This window comes from Lethenteron reissneri, unplaced genomic scaffold, assembly GCF_015708825.2.
Source record: "Lethenteron reissneri isolate LAM-NWPU_2019-01 unplaced genomic scaffold, ASM1570882v1 scaffold_1806, whole genome shotgun sequence".
In the NCBI taxonomy this organism is placed as follows: domain Eukaryota; kingdom Metazoa; phylum Chordata; class Hyperoartia; order Petromyzontiformes; family Petromyzontidae; genus Lethenteron; species Lethenteron reissneri.
The window spans coordinates 5,001-16,111 of record NW_026891560.1 but is presented as its reverse complement, the minus strand read 5'-3'; the positions used below and the strand labels follow the sequence as shown (position 1 = coordinate 16,111).

Here is an 11,111-nt window from a genome sequence, read left to right as displayed (position 1 = left end):
GTGTAACTGTGTGTGTACCTGTGTGTGTGTGTACCTGTGTGTGTGTGTGTACCTGTGTGTGTGTACCTGTGTGTGTGTGTACCTGTGTGAGTGTACCTGTGTGTGTGTACCTGTTTGTGTACCTGTGTGTGTGTACCTGTGTGTACCTGTGTGTGTGTGTACCTGTGTGTGTACTTGTTTGTGTGTACTGTGTGTGTACCTGTGTGTGTACCTGTGTGTGTGTGTACCTGTGTGTGTACCTGTGTGTGTGTACCTGTGTGTCTGTGTACCTGTGTGTGTGTGTTTACCTGTGTGTGTTTACCTGTGTGTGTGTACCTGTGTGTGTGTACCTGTGTGTGTACCTGTGTGTGTGCCTGTTTGTGTGTACCTGTATGTGTACCTGTGTGTTTGTGTACCTGTGTGTGTGTGTACCTGTGTGTGTACCTGTGTGTGTGTGTGTGTACCTGTGTGTGTGTACCTGTGTGTGTGAGTACCTGTGTGTGTGTACCTGTGTGTGTACCTGTGTGTTTGTACCTGTGTGTGTACCTGTGTGTGTGTATCTGTGTGTTTGTGTACCTGTGTTTGTGTGTACCTGTGTGTGTACCTGTGTGTTTGTGTACCTGTGTTTGTGTGAACCTGTGTGTGTGTACCTGTGTGTACCTGTGTGTGTGTGTACCTGTGTGTGTGTACCTGTGTGCCTGTGTGTGTGTGTACCTGTGTGTGTGTACCTGTGTGTTTGTACCTGTGTGCTTGTGTGTTTGTGTACCTGTGTGTGTGTGTACCTGTGTGTTTCTACCTGTTTGTGTGTACCTGTGTGTGTACCTATGTGTTTGTGTACCTGTGTTTTGTGTACCTGTGTGTGTACCTGTGTGTACCTGTGTGTGTGTGTACCTGTGTGTGTGTGTACCTGTGTGTGTGTACCTGTGTGTTTGTACCTGTGTGTGTGTGTACCTGTGTGTGTACCTGTGTGTTTGTACCTGTGTGTTTGTACCTGTGTACCTGTGTGTGTGTGTACCTGTGTGTGTGTACCTGTTTGTGTGTACCTGTGTGTGTGTACCTGTGTGTTTGTACCTGTGTGCCTGTGTGTGTACCTGTGTGTGTACCTGTGTGTGTACCTGTGTGTGTGTACCTGTGTGTGTGTACCTGTGTGTGTACCTGTGTTTGTGTGTACCTGTGTGTGTGTGTACCTGTGTGTGTGTGTACCTGTGTGTGTACCTGTGTGTGTGTGTACCTGTGTGTGTGTGTACTGTGTGTGTGTACCTGTGTGTGTGTGTACCTGTGTGTGTACCTGTGTGTGTGTGTAACTGTGTGTGTACCTGTGTGTGTGTGTACCTGTGTATGTGTGTACCTGTGTGTGTACCTGTGTGTACCTGTGTGTGTGTTTGTACCTGTGTTTGTGTGTGTACCTGTGTTTGTGTGTACCTGTGTGTGTGTACCTGTGGCCTCAACGTGCACGTGGCCTGGCAACACGCATCGTGGTAACGAATGGCGGTCGTTGTTGTGTGTACTACCTCTGTGCGTATGAAGTCATCCCCATAAGCCAACGTTGGGGTGAGTGAGTGGGTGGGTGACTGGGAGGGTGAGTGGGTGAGTGAGTGTGTAGGAGAGTGAGTGGGTGAGTGAGTGTGTAGGAGAGTGAGTGGGTGAGTGAGTGTGTAGGAGAGTGAGTGGGTGGGTGACTGGGAGGATGAGTGGGTGAGTGAGTGTGGAGAGTGAGTGGGTGAGTGAGTGTGTAGGAGAGTGAGTGGGTGGGTGACTGGGAGGATGAGTGGGTGAGTGAGTGTGTAGGAGAGTGAGTGGGTGAGTGTGTAGGAGAGTGAGTGGGTGGGTGACTGGGAGGATGAGTGGGTGAGTGAGTGTGTAGGAGAGTGAGTGGGTGAGTGAGTGTGTAGGAGAGTGAGTGGGTGAGTGAGCGTCTAGGAGAGTGAGTGGGTGAATTAATGGTTGGGTGGGTCTCTGTGGGTCACTATGGGTGTCTGTGGTTCTCTGTGGGTCTTTGTGGGTCTCTGTAGGTCTCTGTGCGTGTCTGCTGGTGTCTACGGGTCTCTGTGGGTCTATGGGTCTCTGTGGGTCTCTGTGGGAGTCTATGGGTCTCTGTGGGTCTCTGTGAGTGTCTATGGGTCTCTCTGTGTCTCTGTGGGTGTCTATGGGTGCATGTGGGTCTCTATGGGTCTCTCTGGGTGTCTGTGGGTGTCTCTGGGTGTATGTGGGTCTCTGTGGGTGTCTATGGGTGTATGTGGGTCTCTGTGGGTGTCTGTAGGTGTCTCTTTGATGACGATCAAGATGTCCCCTCCTCAGTGGAGCTGATCTCATTTTTGATCACTTCTGACAAAAAGCGTCAGTGGGGCTTGGTCAATACGAAAACAGTTAGAGTTTTAGTTTTTATATTTAGTTTAGTTTACTCTCTCTCATATCTCTCTCTCTCCCATGTCTCTCTCCCACGTCTCTTTCCCATGTCTATCTCCCCTTATTTCTCTCTCCCCGTGTCTCTCTCTCCCCGTGTGTCTCTCGCCCCGTGTCTCTCTCCCTGTGTCTCTCTCTCTCCCCATGTCTCTCTCCCTGTGTCTTTCTCCCATGTCTCTGTCTCTCTCCCATGTTTCTCTCCACGTCTCTTTCCCATGTCTCTCTCCCCGTGTCTCTCCCCGTGTGTCTCTTGCCCCGTGTCTCTCTCCCCCCGTGTCTCTCACTTCCCGTGTCTCACTCCCCGTGTCTCTCTCCCCGTGTCTCTCTCCCCGTGTCTCTCTCCCCGTGTCTCTCTCCCCGTGTCTCTCTCTCTCCCCGTGTCTCTCTCCCCGTGTCTCTCTCCTGTGTGTCTCTCTCTCCCCGTGTCTCTCTCGTGCAGCTGCTCCGCTCTTTGTGTAGGCCACGGGAGACACGGTTGTCCGAGGGAGACACGGCCACTCTAAGACCTGGTTTTCACCTGAGGACGGCTGCTTGCGTTGTGGCCGAAACGTCGTGAGAATTATTTTATTATGTTTTATTTTTTTATTTTATTACTTCCCTTCTGCGTGACTTTACCGAAAGAACCAAGAAGATGAATCCCTGCAGTCACGAAAGCTTTAAATCGAAAAATAAAACAATAGCTGTTATTTACCCCCAAAAGTCGCCTTGCGTATAGATGTTAGTGTATGAACACATCGTCCTGCTGCGGAGGGAGCTGGTAGGAACGTTGGGTTGCTCGCTCAGTGGCCTGCAGGGTCAACGGCCATGCTTATTAAAGGGCTTATGATGATGATGGGCCATTGTGCCCCAGGCTGTGGTCAGATTTGTCATCTTGCACTCCAACAGCAGCGCTTAGCAGAAGCCACTGGGTGGCAGTAAGTGGCTGGGCTCAAATATCAAATGACAATTCAATTCGCCAGTGTCCCTGTTGTTGTGTTGTTGTTGTTGCTGCTGCTGCTAAGTTCTCCCCCACTCTCGTGTGAGCTTGCCCATGTTGTTGTTGTGTTGTTGTTGTTGCTGCTGCTGCTAAGTTCTCCCCCACTCTCGTGTGAGCTTGCCCATATTGTTGTTGTGTTGTTGTTGTTGTGTTGTTGTGAGTAGGTGGCGTTGCAGCCCAGTAACGAACACTGCAGTTTAACACGAAGTAAGTAAAGACTTGCATGACAAATATCTGCCATCTTGCTGTTGTTGTTGTGGTGGTGTTAGATTGTTTAAATATGAACATCGTGACAAATATCTGCCATATTGTTGTTGTTGTGGTTGTTGTGTTGTTGGTGGTGGTGGTTGTCTTGTTAGATTGTTTAAATATAAACGTGTTAAATATCTGCCATCTTGTGTTGTGGTGTGGTGGTTGTGTGTTGTTAGATTGTTTAAATATAACAACGTGTTAAATATCTGCCATCTTGTGTGTTGTGGTGGTGGTTGTGTTGTTGTTGTTGTGGTGGTGGTTGTGTTGTTAGATTGTTTAAATATAACATCGTGTTAAATATCTGCCATCATCTTGTGTGTTGTGTGGTTGTTGTGTTGTTGTTGTGGTTGTTTCGATATGAAGCTTTCGTGACTGCAGGGATTCACATTCTTGGTTCTTTTGGTAAAGTCACGTAGAAGGGAAATAATAAAAGAAGTTTCTGTTGCAAAAAACTTAGTCGCTAATGTCCAATACTATCGGTTTAAAACAATAAAATTTCAACCGCAGAGAAGCGTCGAGAAGCCCGTGGAAATTCCACATTCCCATGGCGCGAGTTTAGCCACAAGGAAGCCACAAGTTGCTGACCAGCCTCACCATCCCACCCCTCGTTTGTGTATCGATCCCCGAGGGTCGATCAGCTCTGTTACTGTATTACTACCGTACAGTAATAACACAGTAACCACCTTCAAGAGCCGAATGGCTCACAGGGCTATACCTAATCAATGACCTTGAACTCGAACCTTGCAAACGAACTATTGACTCTATTGTAAGCGCTGGTTAATAAGAATAAGAATGCTGTTTTGTTTTTTTAATGGCACCATACAAGAGCCCTTGAACATTGAGATTGGGTTGCTGCAGTGGCTAGGAGATGTTAACTACCTCGCCTGGTGTGCAGGAGGTCGTGGGTTCATTCCCGACCCTAACGCCTGCTGCTGTATATTTGGAGTTTGCGTGTCTCTCTCTCATCATCATCACGGTGGCTAGGAGATGTTAACTACCTCGCCTGGTATACAGGATGTTGTGGGTTCGATCCCGACCCTGACGCCTGCTGCTGTATATTTGGAGTTTGCGTGTTCTCCCCATGGTGGCGGGTGGATTTGTCTCCGGGTCATCCGGTGTTTACCTCTACGTTTAGAATCAACATGCGTTCAAAGTATTTGGCTGCTATAAATTTACACAGAGGCTGCTTTGTTGAGCTATCATTTTTGGCCAGGTCGCTTCTGTTAAAAAACCGACATGACTCAGTGGGCCTTATTTGTTAGAAAAAATAAATGTGCAAATCCTGCTGTCCGTGACAGTGACACGTGGGGACCAAATGCAGTCAAGGATACGTTCTTTTTTCAAGCGAACCGTCTCACTGGTTACGCTGTGAATTGTTGTTGCATTCAATCCGCACAAGCGGTGTTCATTTTTAGTGATATTTTTTCAGCAACGGTGAAAAATATGCGTACGGTCGGAAAATTAAGCGAACTTTTTCGGGATAATAAAACCCCCCCGAACAAAACGTGTAAGACGTGGCAACGCTGTGCGTTGCTGTCACCGTGAATGGTCAGCCAGAACGGCATGGAATTAGTCTTTGCCGCATGCAGGAACACTTCCTCATAGGCACACAGATCCCCCGCAACCAGAGGTCGCAACCGGGTACCCGATACCCGTACCCTACCCGATAGCCGGCTACCCGTACCCAGCCAGGTACGGGTAGCCGTTTGCGACCCTGGTGCGGCCGGGTACGGATACGGGTCGGCCGTGAGTCACTGGTGAGTAACCGTTTGTCACTCATTTCGGGTAGGGTACGGGTACAGGTAGGGAACGGGTACCTGTACCCGGCCGGGTACGGGTACCCAATTGCGACCCTGGTGCGGCCAGGTACGGTAAGGAATCAAAACCACGTTTGTGACCTCTGCGCGCAATGTAAAAGTTTATTCACAGACCTAAGCCATTAGTGGGACGGTGGGAGAAAAACAAACCTGGCCTTGGCAAAGCACGTGGCGTCAGTCTCGCCCGGTCATCCTCGCTGTCGATGTGATGATGTTCTAGATTTGAAGCTTTCGTGACTGCAAGGATTCATACTCTTAGTTTTTTTTCGGTAAAGTCACGTAGGTGAACAAAAATGATGTTCGTGTCAGATGTGCTAGACCACACACTGGGAATGGAGGGGCGGGAGGGGGGAGAATATATTAATAATAAAGTATCTTCTTGGTTCTTTCGGTAAAGTCACGTAGAAGGGAAGTAATACAATAATACAAATAAAACATAATAAAATAATATATAAATAAATATAATATAATAATATTATTATATAATATATAATAATAATATCATATAATAAAATAAAATAATATGATAATATAATTTTTATTTCTCTTCTACGTGACTTTACCGAAAGAACCAAGAAGATGAATCCCTGCAGTCACGAAAGCTTTACATCGAAATAACAAAGCAATGGATCTTTAGAAGCGAGCGTGAAGCAATGTTCACCACAGTTGTCCTCCTGGTTGTTTCCTTTGAGTGACACCCTTGAAGGTAAAACCGTCGGCAAACGCGCTGACGCGCCGCTCTGCTCGGTCGCAGTGGCGAGCTACGCGAGCGCGGCGATGCGAGACCGCGACCCGGATGAGGACGACGAGGAGAGGCTGCAGATCATCGAGGAGGTGGACGAAGAGGAGGAGAAAGACGAGGTGGAGGCGGCGGCGGCGGCGGAGGATGACGAGACGAACTTAGAGGGGACCGGTGTCAATCCCGGCGTGGACAAGACTGCCGAGGCGCTGGGCAGTGCGCAGGACGGGACATTGGCGGAGTGCGATGTGCCGGGCAGTGGGGCCACTCGCCGTGGTGGTGGTGGCGGTGGTGATGGCGGTGGTGGTGGCGGTGGTGGTGGTGGCGGTGGTGGCGGTGGCGGTAAGAGCGCACGTGCTCAGACTTTACAGCGTAGTTGTTAGCGTTGTGTTTAAAATGAAAGGGAAAAAAAACACCTTAGTTCTTTCGGTAAAGTCACGTAGAAGGGAAATAATAAAATAATATTAATAAAACATAATAAAATAAAATAATTCTCACGACGTTTCGGCCACAACGCAAGCAGCCGTCCTCAGGTGGAGAACAGGTCTGACGAGAAGACAGACTCTATCTTCTGTCTTCTTGACAGACCTGTCTTCTGTCTTCTCGACAGACCTGGTTTTCACCTGAGGACGGCTGCTTGCGTTGTGGCGGAAACGTCGTGAGAATTATTATATTATGTTATATTTTTATTATTTTATTACTTCCATTCTACGTGACGACTTTACCGAATGAACCAAGAAGATGAATCCCTGCAGTCACGAAAGCTTTAAATATAAAAAAAAACACGTTTGTAGCATTTGTCGACTTAACAACAAGAACTAAATCCACAGAGTATATGTTCTGCTCCAGCGAGCATTGAGGCAGCTGTGATCGTCTCACTGGGTACCGATTCATTGCCACTGGTGGGAATTTCACATTCCCATGGCGTGAGAGACCAAAGCGGTGACGGGCTGAATCAACTTCCCATCCCCAAATGACGATTTGAACTCGCAGCCTCCCGATTGCGAGCGACTTTCTCTACCCCTGGGCCACGTGGCCAAACGTTATTCTGGATTGCGGCTAATTTCACCAAGCGATCGTTACGTTCAGCGGTTCGGGGTGGGCCAACCAGAGCCGGGCGTGCCACGCTTGTGGCAGCGGCATCGCAAGACACCCGGCAATTGCGTATTTGCCAACGCAGGCGGTGGCATCTCCGTTAAGCGACGCATTCGCAGAGTGAGAAGCGGAATGAGAGGGAGGCGTGCAACTTAGATTAAGGCCATCAGTCTAACTCCGTTCTACAACAAACAAAACACGGCCAAACCAAAAACACTTTTCGAAAATCACCAAAACAAAGCCATAAAATCTTCTTGGTTCTTTCGGTAAAGTCACGTAGAAGGGAAGTAATAAAATAATAAAAATAAAACATAATAAAATAATTCTCACGACGTTTCGGCCACAACACAAGCAGCCGTCCTCAGGTGAAGAACAGGTCTGTCGAGGCGACAGCGTCTAAAAGAAAACACCACCACGCTTGGCCATAAAAGCAATGAAACAGCGATCGTAGGAACCGTGACCGAATTTTCACGACAGACGACGTGAACAACACGGACCACCAAACTCGACAGCGGTCCGTCACATCGGTGGGATTGCGTCGTCTCTTCATGCACCACCAGCGGCCCCCTCGCCCCGTGCCTCCCCTAGGCCCGAGGACTCACGGCTCGTTTGCCGCGCCGCCGCTGCCGCCGCCGCCGCTGCTGCCGTGCCCTCACTGCGGCCGCGGCTACAAGCGTCGGGGCTCGCTGCGGAAGCACGTTCGCCGCCGGCACGAGGGGGCCCTCGCGGATCTCCACACATCACCGCGACCTCCCCGGGCGGGCCAGGTGACTGACCCCCCGTTTGCCGGCATCATCGCACGTCTGAATGCGTCCGTCTGAATGCATCTGTCTGAATGTGTCTGTCTGAATGCGTCTGTCTGAATGCGTCTGTCTGAATGCGTCTGTCTGAATGCGTCCGTCTGAATGCGTCCGTCTGAATGCGTCTGTCTGAATGCGTCTGTCTGAATGCGTCTGTCTGAATGTGTCCATCTGAATGCGTCCGTCTGAATGCGTCCGTCTGAATGCATCTGTCTGAATGTGTCTGTCTGAATGCGTCTGTCTGAATGCGTCTGTCTGAATGCGTCTGTCTGAATGCGTCCGTCTGAATGCGTCCGTCTGAATGCGTCTGTCTGAATGCGTCTGTCTGAATGCGTCTGTCTGAATGTGTCCATCTGAATGCGTCCGTCTGAATGCGTCCGTCTGAATGCGTCTGTCTGAATGCGTCCGTCTGAATGTGTCTGTCTGAATGCTTCTGTCTGAATGTGTCTGTCTGAATGTGTCTGTCTGAATGTGTCTGTCTGAATGCGTCTGTCTGAATGTGTCTGTCTGAATGTGTCTGTCTGAATGTGTCTGTCTGAATGCGTCTGTCTGAATGTGTCTGTCTGAATGTGTCTGTCTGAATGTGTCTGTCTGAATGCGTCTGTCTGAATGTGTCTGAATGTGTCTGTCTGAATGTGTCTGTCTGAATGTGTCTGTCTGAATGTGTCTGTCTGAATGCGTCCGTCTGAATGCGTCCATCTGAATGTGTCTGTCTGAATGTGTCTGTCTGAATGTGTCTGTCTGAATATGTCTGTCTGAATGTGTCTGTCTGAATGTGTCTGTCTGAATGTGTCTGTCTGAATGTGTCTGTCTGAATGCGTCCGTCTGAATGCGTCCGTCTGAATGTGTCTGTCTGAATGTGTCTGTCTGAATGTGTCTGTCTGAATGTGTCTGTTTGAATGTGTCTGTCTGAATGTGTGCAGGGGAATAGAAGTCGCGACGCGTCGTTGAGCTGCTTGCGGAGTCTTGCTTACTCGCCCCTACCCAACGCCCGTGCTGAAGAGCTTCATAGCTCATCTGATTCCCTCCGGTAAAATTGTTTTATTATTCTGATTCTCACTTCGCACCTCTGTTCCATCTTTGCGCAGAAGGGTCAGCCTCCCGCTGCCGCGAGCCACAAGTGCACAGAGTGTGGGAGAGACTTCAAGAGCAAACACCACCTCAAGGAACACTTCCGCATCCACAGCGGTGAGTGTGGAACAATTGCGACGTTTGGCAGAACGCACCCACCGACGTGATTTCCTTCATATTCTTAGGTTTTTTCGGTAATGTCACGTAGGTAAAACATCAAAATTAATGAAAATAAAATAAAATTAAAATCACGACTTGATGCAGCTAATCCGGCTGTGACGGTCCCACCTGATGACGGAGACTTGTGTTGCCTCCGAAACGTCGTGATTTTTATTTTATTTTATTTTCATTAATTTTAATGTTTTACCTACACGGTGACTTTACCGAAAAAACCTAAGAATATGAATCCTTGCAGTCACGAAAGCTTCAAATCTGTGATTTCCTTCCTGCGCGTGTGTCTACAGCGCAGGCCGCATTCACCGCGTCACACGGCACTTTGGATGATGCGTTTATAATGTTTTGCTTTGACACGACGACTTTCGCGACCGATATCGTCCACAATTCTGGCTGCCCACCTGATGACGCTGGTTGTAGTTACTGGCGAAAACGTCGCCGCACTTGAATTGCAAATGTCGTGGGTTTGCTCTCCAGCACGCCGGCGTGCTGAGCTCGTGTAACGAATCGGCACGTTGTGTTTCGCGTCGCAAACTTTACGAACCGGCCGTGTCGGTTTTTGACGACGCGTCGTTCACACTGACGCGATGTAACCCAGAAACCTCCATCGTGGCTGTGTTTGTTTGTAATTTCCAGGGGAGAAGCCGTACGGGTGCCCAATTTGCAAGAAGCGCTTCTCTCACTCGGGCTCGTACAGCTCGCACAAGAGAGCCAACAAGTGCGTGGGCTCCGTCACGGCGGACGGCGCGGCGCGGGAGGCGACATCTCCAGTTGCCGCTGCCTCGACGGCTGACGCCGGCAAGATGGAATGGGCCGTCGCCACGTCTCCCAAAGCCACCCAGAGCTCAGGTCACGATGACAACGAGGACTTCCTGCGGATCAGTGGACCGGAGGCCACGGGTCGTCCCCCGGCAAGATCAAGACCAAAGAGCCGGATCTGCACGAGCGTTCTTCCCACGTGGAAGGGGCGGCTCGCCACGCGTGCCGCTATCGCCACGAACCGTTTCCGAGCGCAGTACCTCTGCGCCAACACGAGCGCTACCTCTGCAAGGTGAACGACGAGATCGACGCGTCGCCTCAACCGGCAGCGCCGCAGCCTCCGTCTCCGGCTCAACGAAAGAAGTCGAAGTCGTCGGCCGGAAAGGGGTTGAAAGGGAGCGGCGCTACCGGACTCGGAGACCAGTCGGCTTCCCTGAAGTCGTACTGCCTTGCCGGAAGTGTCGAGGCGAGTCCCGAGGAGTCGATGAAGATGTCGTTGGCCATGAACCTCCCCAGAGACGTTTTCTCCAAGTGGCTGGAGGAGAAATTCAACGCGGCGGGCAGAGCGCCGGAGCACCGTGCGTCCGGCTCTCCCTCCCGCGAGCTCGGCCCGGCATCGGCTGGGCACGCCGGCCACGGCACGGAGGGAAGTCCGGAGCGGCACCTGGCGGGCTCGCCGACGGGTGCCCGATCCGACTCGGCGGCAGGTCACGCGGAGAGCGGGCAGCCCGCCGGCGTGGCGGACGGTCCTCGCCGCGGTCGAGACCAGGACCGGCCGCTCGACTTGTCGGTGCCAAAGTTGAGCACGGCGAGGCTCGGAGAGACGGGCTTTGTCGAGTTCCACGATTCAAGTGGCGTTGAGCGCCAAGAGGAGCCGTTGGACTTGACTTACGCGAAGAGATCGCACGGCGAGCTGGACTCGAGTGCTTCTCACGTGACCGACGGCTCGTCTAGCAACAACGGCGTTGACCGTTTACACGAGAACAAGCCGACAATGAACACGGTCACTTCCAGCTACGGCAACGGTCCCGTGCTCGCGGCCTTTC

The 11,111-nt window shown here is 50.7% G+C and overlaps 1 pseudogene; it reads left to right on the top strand.

Annotated features, from left to right (window-relative positions):
• Positions 1 to 6,181: 6,181 nt before the first annotated feature.
• LOC133339320 (zinc finger E-box-binding homeobox 2-like) overlaps positions 6,182 to 11,111 on the top strand; it is a 9,303-nt pseudogene continuing 4,373 nt past the window's right edge.